The sequence below is a fragment of the Talpa occidentalis genome, unplaced genomic scaffold, assembly GCF_014898055.3.
Source record: "Talpa occidentalis isolate TD23 unplaced genomic scaffold, MPIMG_talOcc4v2.1 talOcc4.15, whole genome shotgun sequence".
Lineage (NCBI taxonomy): Eukaryota > Metazoa > Chordata > Mammalia > Eulipotyphla > Talpidae > Talpa > Talpa occidentalis.
This window is the reverse complement of record NW_023601543.1, coordinates 58,015,204-58,028,145: the sequence shown is the minus strand read 5'-3', so window position 1 is coordinate 58,028,145 and position 12,942 is coordinate 58,015,204. Positions and strand designations below refer to the sequence as shown.

Sequence of the window (12,942 nt, the reverse complement as noted above, 5' to 3'; positions counted from 1 at the left end):
CCCCCATGTCTTCTTATAGCGTGATAGCCCATGTCTGTTTATTACAGAATAATATTCTATTGTGTGGATGTACCAGATTTTTTATTTATCAGTTCACTTTTGGAGAGACTTCCTGGTTGCTTCCAGTTTTCAGCAATTATGACTAAAACTACCATAGACATTATTATGCAGGTTTAAGGGTGGGTGTAAGTTCTCAATTAATTTGGGTTAAGACCTAGAAGCACAATTCTTGGGCCATATGGTAACCCTATATTTAACTTTGCAAGAAACTGTCAAATTCTTCTAATGTGGTTGTAGCATTTTGCATTTCTACCAGCGATGAGTAAGAGCTCCTGTTGACTCTTCACCAGTATTTGGTATTGTCAGTTTGGATTTCAGCCATCCTAATAGGTATGTAAAGGCATCCCACTGTTTTTTTAAAAGATTTATTTATTTATACATACAAGAGCTGGGGTACAGGCCAGAGATGTGGGGGGCGGGGAGTGAGAGGATTCACCAGAGACAGAGTGGGGAACAGAACAGGCAGATTGACTGAAGTACACTGCTGAGGGGAGCAGCGGGCAAGAGAGGAAAGGTCTGCTTCGCCGTGTGGGTAGCTCCCTGGCTGGCCGGGGATCGAACTCATGCTGCAGAGGCTGCGATTGCTTCATAGTGTGGTGCTTAACCCCTTGCGCCACCAGGGAGGCCCCATCCAACTGTTTTACTTAGCAATTCTCCAATGACATATGATGTGTGGTATTTCTCATATGCTTATTTGCCATCTGTACATCTTCGGTGATTAATATTCTTTAGGAGTCAATGGACTCAAGATTCTATGCATTTCCTTGCTATCTTTTGTGTCAATGGCCAGAGCCCCTGCGTGTCAGTTTCTAAGTTCCTAACAGGTTAATGATTTGGGATCTGTTGGTGCCGAGGGCTGGAGGTCTGTAAGGGCCAGAAATGGTGTTCTGTTTCTTTTTTTTTTTTCTTTATAAACCACTTAACATATATTTACTTTAGTAAATGATCCGTTATCCAAAACCAAATCAAAAGAAAATAGTAAATGAAGAGTCTGGACATCTTAGACAAGATTTGACTCTAGAGCTTCAGAAAGAGGTGGAAACTTTTTCTGAAGATATTTTTCTTTCCTTTTTCTCTAAACTTATCTTCCTTGCTTTGATGTGGGTTTGTTTCTCAAGTCTCAGTGTGACAAAACTTTCCACAGAGGGTGTCAAAGAAAGTAATTTCCTATTATATCTTCTATTTAGGTACCAAGGTTGAGGCCACTGCATGAACTGGTACCAGATGATTCTTTCAAAGATGTCTGTTCTCCAAGTACCAGGCCTAGCTTTTTGTTGAGCAGTCTGAAGAAGTCTTACAGCCTCTTCTCTTTCCAGGACGATTTTATCTAATATACTCATGGAACCTACTACCTTTTCTTACCACTCTAAACCTGGCATTGGCAAACTCTGCCTCCTAGTCTCCTGCTCTAAAGTGAGGAGCATGTTCCTGTTTTCCCCCTCCAATCGGATTCCTGCTGAGTGCTGAAAACCTCTCACACCTTCTGACATTTCAGCTGGAAATTACTCTGTAACAAAACTGTGTTTCCTTTGACATAAGCTTAATGTTCACATGATACCAGTTGGAGCCCTGAATCCTGTTCTTCTGAGCACCTGCATTCCCTTTCACGAGTGGATCGAGACACCTGCAGACACCTCCACAGGCATCTTCACTGACAGGAGGGAAACGCCAGATGGCACCTAAGCTGCCAGCCCGATTTGTAGGCCCCAAAGGAAAACAGTCTCCCTGGAGAGGGATGAGTGCTTTCCCTGTACCCTCAGGCAATGCCTGGGCGCTTTATAGCAAAAGCCCCCAGAGTCAGGTTGAGGGAGACCTGTCGCTTTCCTTCAGGAGCACATACCAAAGTTCATGTAAATCTTCTTTATGTTTGTTCCTTAATAGCTGACACATCCAGGTAGCTCCAGATTTCACTTTTATTTCCTCCTAATTCTTTGGGTCGTTAAAAAATTCTTCCAGTCCTTTCCTTGACAACATGGCATGCAGTCATTTACACCGGGTAAAATATGTCACCTTTGTCATATTCTTAAGCCATAGACTAAGAGAAAACTTGCAACTTGTGCCAGCAGGGGCCTGAAGACTTATAAGGGACCTGAGAACCTCCAGAAAGCTGACACTTTCCTGCAAAGAACAGCCAAACTCTTTTTTTTTTCCATAGGTATGTTGGAGTTCTATTTCTTGAAGCAACTGAGGGCCTGTGAGAGTTGTTGATGGGGGGAAATGTGTAAGTGAATGATTGGGAGGCCTGTGGAGGTCAAGCAAGTGGCTCTTCTGGGGGACAATGGATGGAGGGTATTCTGTATCCATAGTTGTTCATCAACGCAAGATTCCAGGGTCAGTGTTACTAGGGATATTGTGTGGTGATTAGGTATCTACAGAAGTCAGGAACTAGAGCATTCTGTGGTGGTCATTCTGTAACAGCGTGACATCCATAGAAAGGGGAGGGTCCAGGTTCTCTGCCCCAGCCAAGGTGGAGCTGAGCATCTAGGAGAAGCTAGAAAAGGACTTGAAAAAAGGAAGAAGACTAGAAGGAGACATGAGAAGACACATGGAGCAGATACAGGTGAAGAAAAAGCCACACTTGCTTCTCAGCCTTGGATTTATACCAAGGACTTAGGGGATATGGAAGGGGACACTTGAAAAAGACAGAGATGTGGGTGAGGGAGGCTGACAATGGCAGCCTATATGTTGACTTGCATACTGATTTTCTTTTTCCTTCCAGACTTGCCTGGCCCCTTCTGCCCCTTTCCTATGAGTCCCCACCAGTAGGTGCCTGAGATTTGTGACAAGCTTTCAGGCCTCAGTGGCCCCACTTTGGGTCAACCCTGTTTGGCTGGGCATTTACCCATGAGGGGATGGATAACTTTGGGTATTAGAAACTATTTTAACTATATTCTTTCTCTTCCTCTCTGTTGCACACTAATTGTATTTAAGTTCTTTTCTATTGAAGTTCTTATGTACTAAGAGTATGTTTTATCTTGATGTGGTGGATGGCAGAACCCATTTAGAGCAGGCAGATTTTGGGATCCTGGGGTTCCCCCATTCTGCCTGCTAACAATTTATTAGGTGTATAGTGGGTCAGCAATTCACAACCCAGCAATGTCAATTATTGCATTCCTAGGAGATAGTTATTAAGTAATAGACTTTGTAACCCCTAAACATCTATAGCAACTTCTTTATTGTGGGAAACCATACTGTGTGGTGTAGGTTGTTTAGAATCATCCCTGGCCTCTATCCATTAGATGTAGGTAGCATCAACACTCTCTCATTATGAAGACTAAAAAGTGTCTCCAAACATTGCCAAATGTCCCTTGAGTCAGAGGGCAGAGGGCCAAAATTGTCTCTGGTTGAGAAGCACTGGTCTAGAGATAACGCCAGGAATCATACTGAATATCAATGATTTATACCACCTAATAATGCTAGAGAATCTCAGGTTGGATATACAAATGAAATACAGTTATTACAGTGCAAACATTCTAAAATGCGATAGAAAGTTGAAAATGATAAAAATAACAGTTTTTTGGTAAACATATCGGGTCTGCTGTGCAGGTTACCATTACCCTGAACATTCCAATTTGGGGAAGTGAGCAGATTTCCAGCAGTTGAAGGCCATGGAAACTCGGTTATAAATATGGATTAAGATAATGATGGAGTGTAGTTGTTTTCAGGAAGAGCGAGTGATTGGTGGGGAAGTGTGTAGTCTTAATCATGTTTTGTTTTTAGGGTGTCTGTGAAGAGGTTACTCCCTACCCCTGTGGACAGTCTTGATTTCGATTTGAGGCTTGGGGCTGCTGGCAGTTGAACTACTTTCTTCTACTATTTCTGCTTGTAGAAAAATTAAGCAGATTTCTGCTTCTGGCATGCTGGAGTGAGGAGGTTGACTAATCCTCTCCCCCCACAAAAAAAAAAAAACTCTGAAAGCTGGAAAAACTGTCACAACCACCATTTCCATACCCTGGAATTCGACCAAAGGAATACCACAGACTGAGAAGTGTTTAATTCATTGAAACTGCTCAATGCTGGCTAGGAGTGGCGCAGCTCAGCTCGTGGTGGTTTCCTCACCATGGCGCCCATCCCTCCTCCAGAGGCCAGGAAAACAAGTTTCACTGTGGCTGCTGGAGATGGCGAACATGATTTGGAGCATGGTCGGTGTAAGCGACCATCTCAGCAGCTAGCTAAGAGTGAGCCAGCAGTACCATTAGCTCGACCTACCCTACAACCTTTTGGAAGCAAACAATGGACCAGTCTGCCAGGAATTTAACATGGAGATCTGGGAGGCGAGCCATCCACAGGGACTTGATAAATTCTCCCCGTGTCGGGCAAACTGGAATCTTTGCCCATGTATAGTAGATATCAGACAGACCCAAACCACGCGCATCTCTCTGAATTACTGGGCCTATGTATGCAGCGTGGAAACGTGAGTGAGTCCAGTGAAGAAATAAAAGCCAGGGCAGACTGAGGTTTGAATGTGCTCTCTGGCAGTAGAACAAGTCAAACATGACTTGACATGTTTTTGCACGACCTCTGACCAATCTTTGGCCGAACACTAAACTCTAGAAAGCCTGCCTTAAATATAAATAACAAGAAAGAAATCTGAGCAGACATACTCGTGTCTGCACATTGCAGGGCAGACAAATTTCCAGATCTAGCTCAACTCTGAAACCTGGACAAAATGCACGGGCCAGCTGCTCAAGGGCTCTGAAAAATAGTCACAGGAGGACTGGGGAAGAACAGAGTTTGAAATACCACTGAAATGGTGGTGAGCTTACATGTCTTTTGTCCAGGATTCTTTCTGTACACAATTCCCCAATGGGGAGGAAGGATTTCTCCACACCAACAAGCACTGTCCTAACACCACCTGGGTTACTACCATTCCACTCAATGCCGACACTATCTGCCCAGAGGTAGCATCAGATCCTAAAGGATCTGAGCCCTTAAAGGGCTCAGTGCAATGAGACTGCCCCTTCCTCACGTGTCAGAAGTCAAACACAAGTCTAGATTGTCACCTGGGTTTCTGACCATCTGGCTGTAGATTGGAGGCTCCAACAACCCCTTCCTTGCATTTGATCAATTTGCTAGCATGTCTCACAGAACTCAGAAACATTTTACTCACTGGATTTGCTGTTTGTTATAAAAGAACATGATTTAGGAACAGCCAGTAGAAGAGATGTGTAGGAGGAAAGGGAACAGAAGGTCCATGCCCTCTCCTGAAGCACCACTCTCCCCAAATATCCAAGGGTTGTCCAACCTGCCAGGTCTCAGAACCCCAGTCTTTTTGGGGTTTTATAGAGGCTTCACTGCATAGAAGTGATTGATTAAATCATTGGCCATTGGTGCTGGAACTCAATCTCCAGCGCTCCTCCCCTCCTCAGAGGTAAGGGTTTGGGATCGAAAGTTCCAACCCTTTAATCACAACCCTTCTCCTGGCCACCAGCCCTCACCCTTAGGGAAGGTCTAAAGTCACTCATTAACATAACAATAGGCACCTTTATTGCTCTCTTCCCCTAGAAGATACCAAGGGTTTTAGGAACTCTGTGCCTAAAATGGGACAGAAGACCAAATATCTTTTTCTTATTATAAACCACAATACCACAATTCTCTAGCCTGCAGGTTGAGACTGAAAGTGAGCTCTGTGGTAAAAAGAGAGATCCAGGAGAAGCCCTTTAGCTTAGGCCTGAGGATAGGAAAGAGAACACCTAATTTTCAGAGGGACAGTAGAAGGTCCCCACTATTTTATCTTTATTTTCTCTGGTCTCCTGTGGCCAGGACCCTAAGCAATCTTTTTTTTTAAGATTTATTTTATCTATTTATGCATACAAGAGCTGGGGTGTAGGCCAGAGGTGCAGGGGAAGGGTGAGAGATTCACCAGAGACAGAGTGGGGAGCAGAACAGGCGGAGTGACTGAAATACACCGCTGAGGGGAGCAGCGGGAGGGACAGGAGAGGTCTGTTGCACCATGTGGGTTAGCTCCCTGGCTGGGGATCAAACTCATGCTGTAGTGGCTGGTGATAACTCCACAGTACTGAGACTTAACCCCTTGCACTACCAGGGAGGCCCCAAAGCAATCTTACAGTACCATTAGCTGTGGCCAAAGGAGACCCATAAGAGCCAAAACTCTGAGGAAGGGGAACCTTCCTTTCCAGCAGATGGAGCTGTGGTCCCTGGAGATTGAGGCCTGCCTAATTCCCTAGAGGGAAGAACTTGGTAAACAGACCCCATAAAATTGTTTATGAACTCCAAGGGCCAGTAAACTTTTTCCTGTAAGCGATCAGGCAGTAAATATTGTAGACCTTTTTTTGCACAGACCGTCTCCGCCATTATAGCAGGAAAGCTATGAACATAGGAAGCAATGAGTGTGGTTGGTTCCAATAAAACTTTATTTACAAAAAGGCAGCCAACTGGACTTCAGTTTGCTGACCTCTACTGCAGAGGAATGAAAACTTATGTCCTCACCAAAACCTGTACATGAATATTTACAGCAGCTCTATTCATAACTGCCCCAAACTGGAAACAACCCAAATTCCCTTCAGTAAGTGAATATATAAAAAAAACTATGATATAATCATAAAGTAGAATATACAAATTATGCTGAGTATTGATGCTCAGCAATAAAAAAGAAGGAAATGTTGACACATACATCAATGTGGATGAATCAAAGTATTATGCTGAGTGAAAGCAGTCAGACTCAAAAAGATGACATACTGTAACCTGAGCAAATTTTCCTGATGATTCCATTTATGTGACATTCTGGCAAAAATATAGGAATGAAGAAAAGATCGAACAGATCAAACAGACAAGTGGTTGCCAGGGGTTGGGATGAAGGGTGTTTGATTATAAATGGACAGCATTACCCAGCACTTTGCATTATGGAACTGTGCTATATACAGATTTTGGTGGTAGTTACATGAATTAATAATGTGTGCTACACCCCACTGAACTGCATAGTCAAACAAGTCCATTTTACTATGTATAAAATTTAAAATATTTTTGCATAAGGAAAATAAAAGTAGAGTCCAGAGAGATGAAAGTGCTGATTATAATAATGTTAGAAGGTAATATAGACCATTGCTAAGTAGTCTCAGGTCATCAAAGGCTTTTATAGTAAAAATATTTTTAGGATATTTCTATCATGCCACTCACGATCCTGACAGAAAACAGATGGCACCTTCAAACTGGGTAATTTGAGGAGACTAAGAAAATGACCAAATTGGGGGGCAAAACTAGGAAAGCCACAACAGGGTGTATAGTATTCTTGAAAATGCCTGTGAATAAAATATAAAGAAAAATGACCTCTGCCACGTGGCCCTCAACAATGAGGAACAGAATAAAGCAGAGGAGGGATTTTGAAACTGTGAGGTAGAATATTTGCACCAAGCTGTGCTTTTTCTCAGGAATGTGAGAGGGTAGTCACAGAACTGGACCCAACTGGTTATTCCCAAGATGGCGACTGAGAGCCCCATGGGGGGCTGTGAGATGGAAAAAAGGACATGTGTGAGGGTGCCGGGTGCATTAGACCTTCTGGCATGACCATCAGGTCTCCTCTCTGAACCCATGACTTACCAATCCTTCAAATAAAGGGAATGCCTCCTTGAAGCTTCGGGAAAATGTGGGTTTTGGTGGCGGTGGTGTTTGGAATGCGAGTTCTCCCTTCTCCATTGTTTGTCAGACAATAAAGTTCTTGGTCTGTCAAACCAAACCTGGTTTCTGAAGTTTTTGTTTCAGTCACCAAGCAAGTGAACCCTCACCATAAGGGCTTCAGTAACTCCTTGGGCCTGAGAACAGGGAATCCTTAAGGTTCCATGGCTTATAGGTGGAGAGAAGGGGAAGAAGACAGAGCCGAGAGACTCGCAAGAAGTGGGAATGTGAACACATGATGCACTGGCCACTCCACAGAGATCTGATGTTCCCAGACAAGTGTCCATGGGGAAATCAGGTGCCACTTGCTCCCCCATCAGACCCAGGCTAACCTGGCCCCTCCCAATGTCTCTGCAGTACATCTCTCAGCTTCACCTCCCTGCCCATGGGCTACCCATCTCAGGATAACCCTCTGGACCCTGCTGCTTTAGCCCAAGTTCAAACCTGGTTGGCAATAGGCTGACCATGACATACAGGAGGGCAGTTTCCAAAATCCTGTGGTTGAGATATTGTAAACTCTCTCTCTCTCTCTCTCTCTCTCTCTCTCTCTCTCTCTCTCTCTCTCTCTCTCCCTCCATCTCTATATGTACCCTCTCTGTTGGTTTGTTTCTCTGTGATTTATCTACAAATATACAGGGAAAACAATTTGGTCAAGAGATTTTTTTTTTTTTTAGGTAATTGGAATGCACCCTCCTTTTAAAAATGCCTTATGCTCTTCTGTCTATTCTGAAATTTATAATTAATCAACATTGATTTATGAACAGAAAATGTTATACAGACATGTATATTAAAGAAATTCCAAAAGTCCTGCCAATAAAAATTACTTATAATTGTCCTATTTAATTTCTGGAGTCCTTTGCTCCTCCAAAGAGTCTGCAATTACTTATCTTCAGTTTTCTTGTTAAAACCTCCTAAGAAGCCTCTGTATTATATGGATCCTCAATCATATGTAACCAGTTCTTCTGCTTATGTAGCTCATGATGAGAATTGATACAGAAGCAATCATGGGAGTTCAAACTTTGGATTAAGTATTAGGGTCACAGAAGTTTAAAAGTTTAAAAGTTTAAAAGTTTTAAGCATGGTTTAACAACTCCTAAAATCTTGCAAAAACTACTGAACCCCAATTTACTCACCTTTCAAACAGAATAATACCTACCTGACACGGTTGTCATAAGGATTGAGTAGGATACTAGAAGTAATAGTTAAGCATCTATTGGGGGGTTCCAATGAGCCAGGCAATAGGGCAAGGTCTTGAGCCTCCCCGGTGGTGCAGCGGTTGAGCGCTAGGCTGCGAAGCTGCCCGCAGCCCCCGTAGCACCGGTTCAATCCCCAGCTGCTGGCTTGAGTCCCACATGGTGCACAGACCTCTCCTGCCGCCCGCTGCTCCCCTCAGTAGTGTACTTCATCAGTCTGCCTGTTCTGCTGCCCGCTCTGGCTCTGGTGAATCCTCTCACCCTCCCGCGCTTCTGACTGCACCCAGTGCTTGGATAAATAAATAAATATTTTTTAAAAATAGGGCAAGATCTTGATAAAACTTATGTCATTTAATCCTCACAATGACCATAGGGTAGACATTATTATCACCCCCATTTTACATATTCTTTATGATGGATTTCCAGGAGGACCATAAAAAACACACCAGCTGGTGTTAGGTAAGTGGCTAATAAAAGGTTGCCGTTATTTGGATGAGGAGTCAAACAATGAGATTTAGTTTGATGTAGTTTAGAAACATCTGCTACTTTTCTTCTTGCTTCAACATGCTGTATCTAGGTAATACAGAAAAGTGACAATTATTTGGACTCTGACTGATATGCTTGTTCACTGATGATATAGTTGAAAATGCCATGCCAGTAGTCTATCTTCAAATTAAAATCAGTGCAAGAGTCCTCAGCCTGCCTGTAAAAGAACAGGGAATTCAGAAACTTGTGCTGGCCAATGGAATAGCTGCTAGTCACAGGAGTCGAGGCAAGTAAAATACACACAGATTTCAAAGATTTAGTGTGAAAAAGGAATGTAGTGTTATTTTGATGACATGTTGAAATGATGTAATTTAAGCTATATTGGGTTAAATGAACCCTGGTATGATTCCATCCCACAAAGATGACTCCGGGATAGCAGTGGTTTATCTCCATCACCTTCTCTCCCACCTAAGTGTGTGCCGCCACCCCTGGAAGTTTCCATGCACATGGACATGATCTCCCTGAGGCCCCAGAACTATCTTTTCAGTTGTGAACTAAAGGCTGACAGAGATGATCACTTTAAGGTGGCAAAAGATGAAAATGAGCCCCAGTTACCTTTAAAAAAGGTCAGTTTGATCCTACTCCCGTCTCCCTCACCCCTGCAGTATGTCTCTGGTTTACAGTTGCCTATTGATTTTGATTTTCACTTTATTATAATTATTTTTTTTTCCTGATCCTTTATTTGGCTCCTCTACATTCCTACTATAAGTGAGACCATTCGGTATTTTTTTTTTCTTTTTGGCTTATTTCATTGAGCACAAGGGACCATGGTGATAGTTCACAGGTAAATGGGTGGTGGGAATTTCACATGGACTATAACCAAGATGGAAATGCATACATTGCACAAAAATGAGAAATGATGTGAAAAATATATAAAATTAAAAATAAATAAATAAATATAGGGGGAAAAATGGTCAGTTTGGGGGCTGGTGCCAAGCATGAACGGCACATTGCTGAAGCAGAAGCAATGAATGATGAAGGCGTCCTATTAAAGGAACACCCGCAACTTTGAAAATGTCTATACAGCAACAGTTTCCCTTGGGGGCTTTGATATTCCACCACCCCTGATCTTACGGCTGAAGTGTGGCTCAGGGCCAGAGCATAGGAGTGGAAGGCACTTGGTGGCTGTGGAGGAAGATGCAGAGTCAGAAGATGAGGAGGAGGAGGGTGTGAAACTCCTATGTCTGGGAAGCATTCTGCCCCTGGATGTGGACGTGGCTACCCTGAACATGGTAGCCAGGTTCTGAAGAAAAAAGGTAAAACTTGCTGCTGATGGTGATTTTGATGGTGAAAAAGCTGAAGAAAAATCACCAGTCAGGAAATCTTTAGGAGATACCCCAGCCAAAAATGCACAATATTCAAACCAGAATGAAAAAGACTCAAAACCATCAATATCTAGATCAAAAGATCAAGAATCTGTCAAAAAAATAGGAAAAAGTTCCTAAAACACCAAAAGGACTTAGTTCTATAGAAGACATGAAAGCAAAAATGCAAGCAAGTATCAAATGGTTCTCTTCCCAAAGTGGAAGCCAAGCTCATCAATTATGTGAATTGCTTCCGGATGACTAATTGGGAAGCTATTCCAGGTCTCTGGCAGGGGAGGAAGTCTCTTTAAGAAAACAGTTCAAGCACTTTGTTAAAATTTTCCGTCTTATTTCATTTCTATAATGGTTGATATCTGGCTGTCCTTTTTATAATGCAGAGTGAGAACTTTCCCTACTGAGTCTGATGAATGTTGTCCAAGTTCCATTGCCAAGAATGTGTTGTCCAAAATGCCTGTCTAGTTTTAAAGATGGAACTCCACCCCTCACTTGGTTTTAAGTATGTATGGAATGTTCTGATAGGACATAGTAGTAGCAGTAGTCAGACAAATGGAAATGGTGAGGAGACAAAAATACACATGTGAAATAAACTCAGTATTTTAATAAAGTTAAAAAAGAAACATTGGATTAAATGAGATATATTCTTAAAATTAATTTCACTTGCTTCTTTTTATTTTTTCATGAAGTTGTTACAAGAAAATTCAAAGCCACTGAAATGGCTGGCATTATGTTTCTTTTGGATAGTGCTGATCCTTTCCTGGCGGGGCCTGGCAGTGAAGCTGGGAGCAGATTAGACATAATCAAGGTTTATACAATGCTAAATCCAGGTATAAAACCAAAGGTCAAAATATGATCAAAAGATTATGATATAACAGTAAGAGTCATAAACCCTAAACTATATTTAAAATGATAAGAAATAGGGAAGGGGAAAGACGTAACAATGAACAGATATATGTTAGGTTCCTCCTCTTAAACAGACAGGACTCAAATGCTATTTGAGTTTTACTTTGACAATTAGAGAAATACCATGGGTGCTTGTCTCTAAGAAACATATATTTCATATCCTAATAATATTCTGGAGCAGAATTTGATGTACAGTGACTGGGGTAGGAATGAGGTCCTGGCAGGCACTGGGGACGTGTCAAGTCCTCCTGGGGCGTCAGGCAGAAATATCATCCAAAGATAGTTGTAGGGGGGAGGGAATGACCAATGTTGACTCATAGAGCCTCTCTCCCCTCCTTCCAGCCACCTGTCTGGCAGCTGAAGGCAGGGTCGAACTTATAACTGGAAGCTTTAGCGCCTGAGGCCCAGCCTCTCCCTTCTCCTCACTGCCAGGTCCTGACTCATCCGTCCGCTTATTTCAGTCACAGTGACAAGTTGAAAGAGAAGGGACACGCCAGGTGCAGTGAACACAGCAGGCGAAATTCTAAGTGGGCAAAGGGGGGAGAAGAGCAATTGAAGAGGAGTCGCTTCTATTTCTCACCGCCACCTCCCCACTTGGTTTTGTGGCCACTTCCGCCCCACCCCACAGGGAGCCCAGACCCGGCCTTGTGGGCTTTGGGCAAAAAGATGATCCTTCCAGAGGCTCACTCAGGAGCTATGTCTGAGCACCACCGCAGCCAGAACTGCTCATCAGGGGCAGTGCTCAGCACGAGATCATTCTGCCTACTACAGTGGATTAGTAGGACAAAGACAGGCGCCCCTCCATATTTGGACTGAAGGGGCCAAATTTGTCCTCCTGCACCCACGTGGGGGGCCGTGAAACAGGGCCGAGTGTGTTCTTCATCTGTACCCCGGACTTAATATACACAAGTAGAATTCACTTCTAAGGGGCTGGAGCCCAGGCAGTGCCTGAAGGTGACTATAAACTGTAATATAGATTTTGAAATTACATTTGTATTTTAAAGCCTCTTCGGTCAATTTGCCAATATTTTAACTGATGCTGGTGGCCACTGAATGCATAGTTTATTCCACAAAGATGTAGTGAGCCCCAGATGTGTACTGGCACCATTGCCTGTGTGTCTTTTTTCTTGATTCCCATCTATTACAACAAAGCCACTGAGCCCAACTGACGCACCCAGGGACTTGGTGCTCCCGGTTGGGGCTCAGAGTGGCCGGATGGCCCTGAGGTTGGGGCTAAAGGGAACTGGGTTCTGAGCATCATCAAGATGTGAGAAGTTGGAATGGAA

At 43.2% G+C, this 12,942-nt stretch overlaps 1 non-coding gene and 2 pseudogenes across 1 annotated transcript; 1 reads left to right on the top strand and 2 right to left on the bottom strand.

Moving 5' to 3' along the window:
- Positions 1-1,060: 1,060 nt before the first annotated feature.
- LOC119246190 (39S ribosomal protein L47, mitochondrial-like) lies at positions 1,061-6,922 on the bottom strand (annotated as a pseudogene).
- On the bottom strand, positions 1,744-1,871 carry LOC119246838 (small nucleolar RNA SNORA49). Its single transcript, XR_005125589.1, has one exon. It is a non-coding gene; the product is annotated as a small nucleolar RNA SNORA49 (small nucleolar RNA).
- A 575-nt stretch (positions 6,923-7,497) lies between the features above and the next one.
- LOC119245682 (nucleophosmin-like) lies at positions 7,498-11,099 on the top strand (annotated as a pseudogene).
- The last annotated feature ends 1,843 nt before the right edge of the window (positions 11,100-12,942 follow it).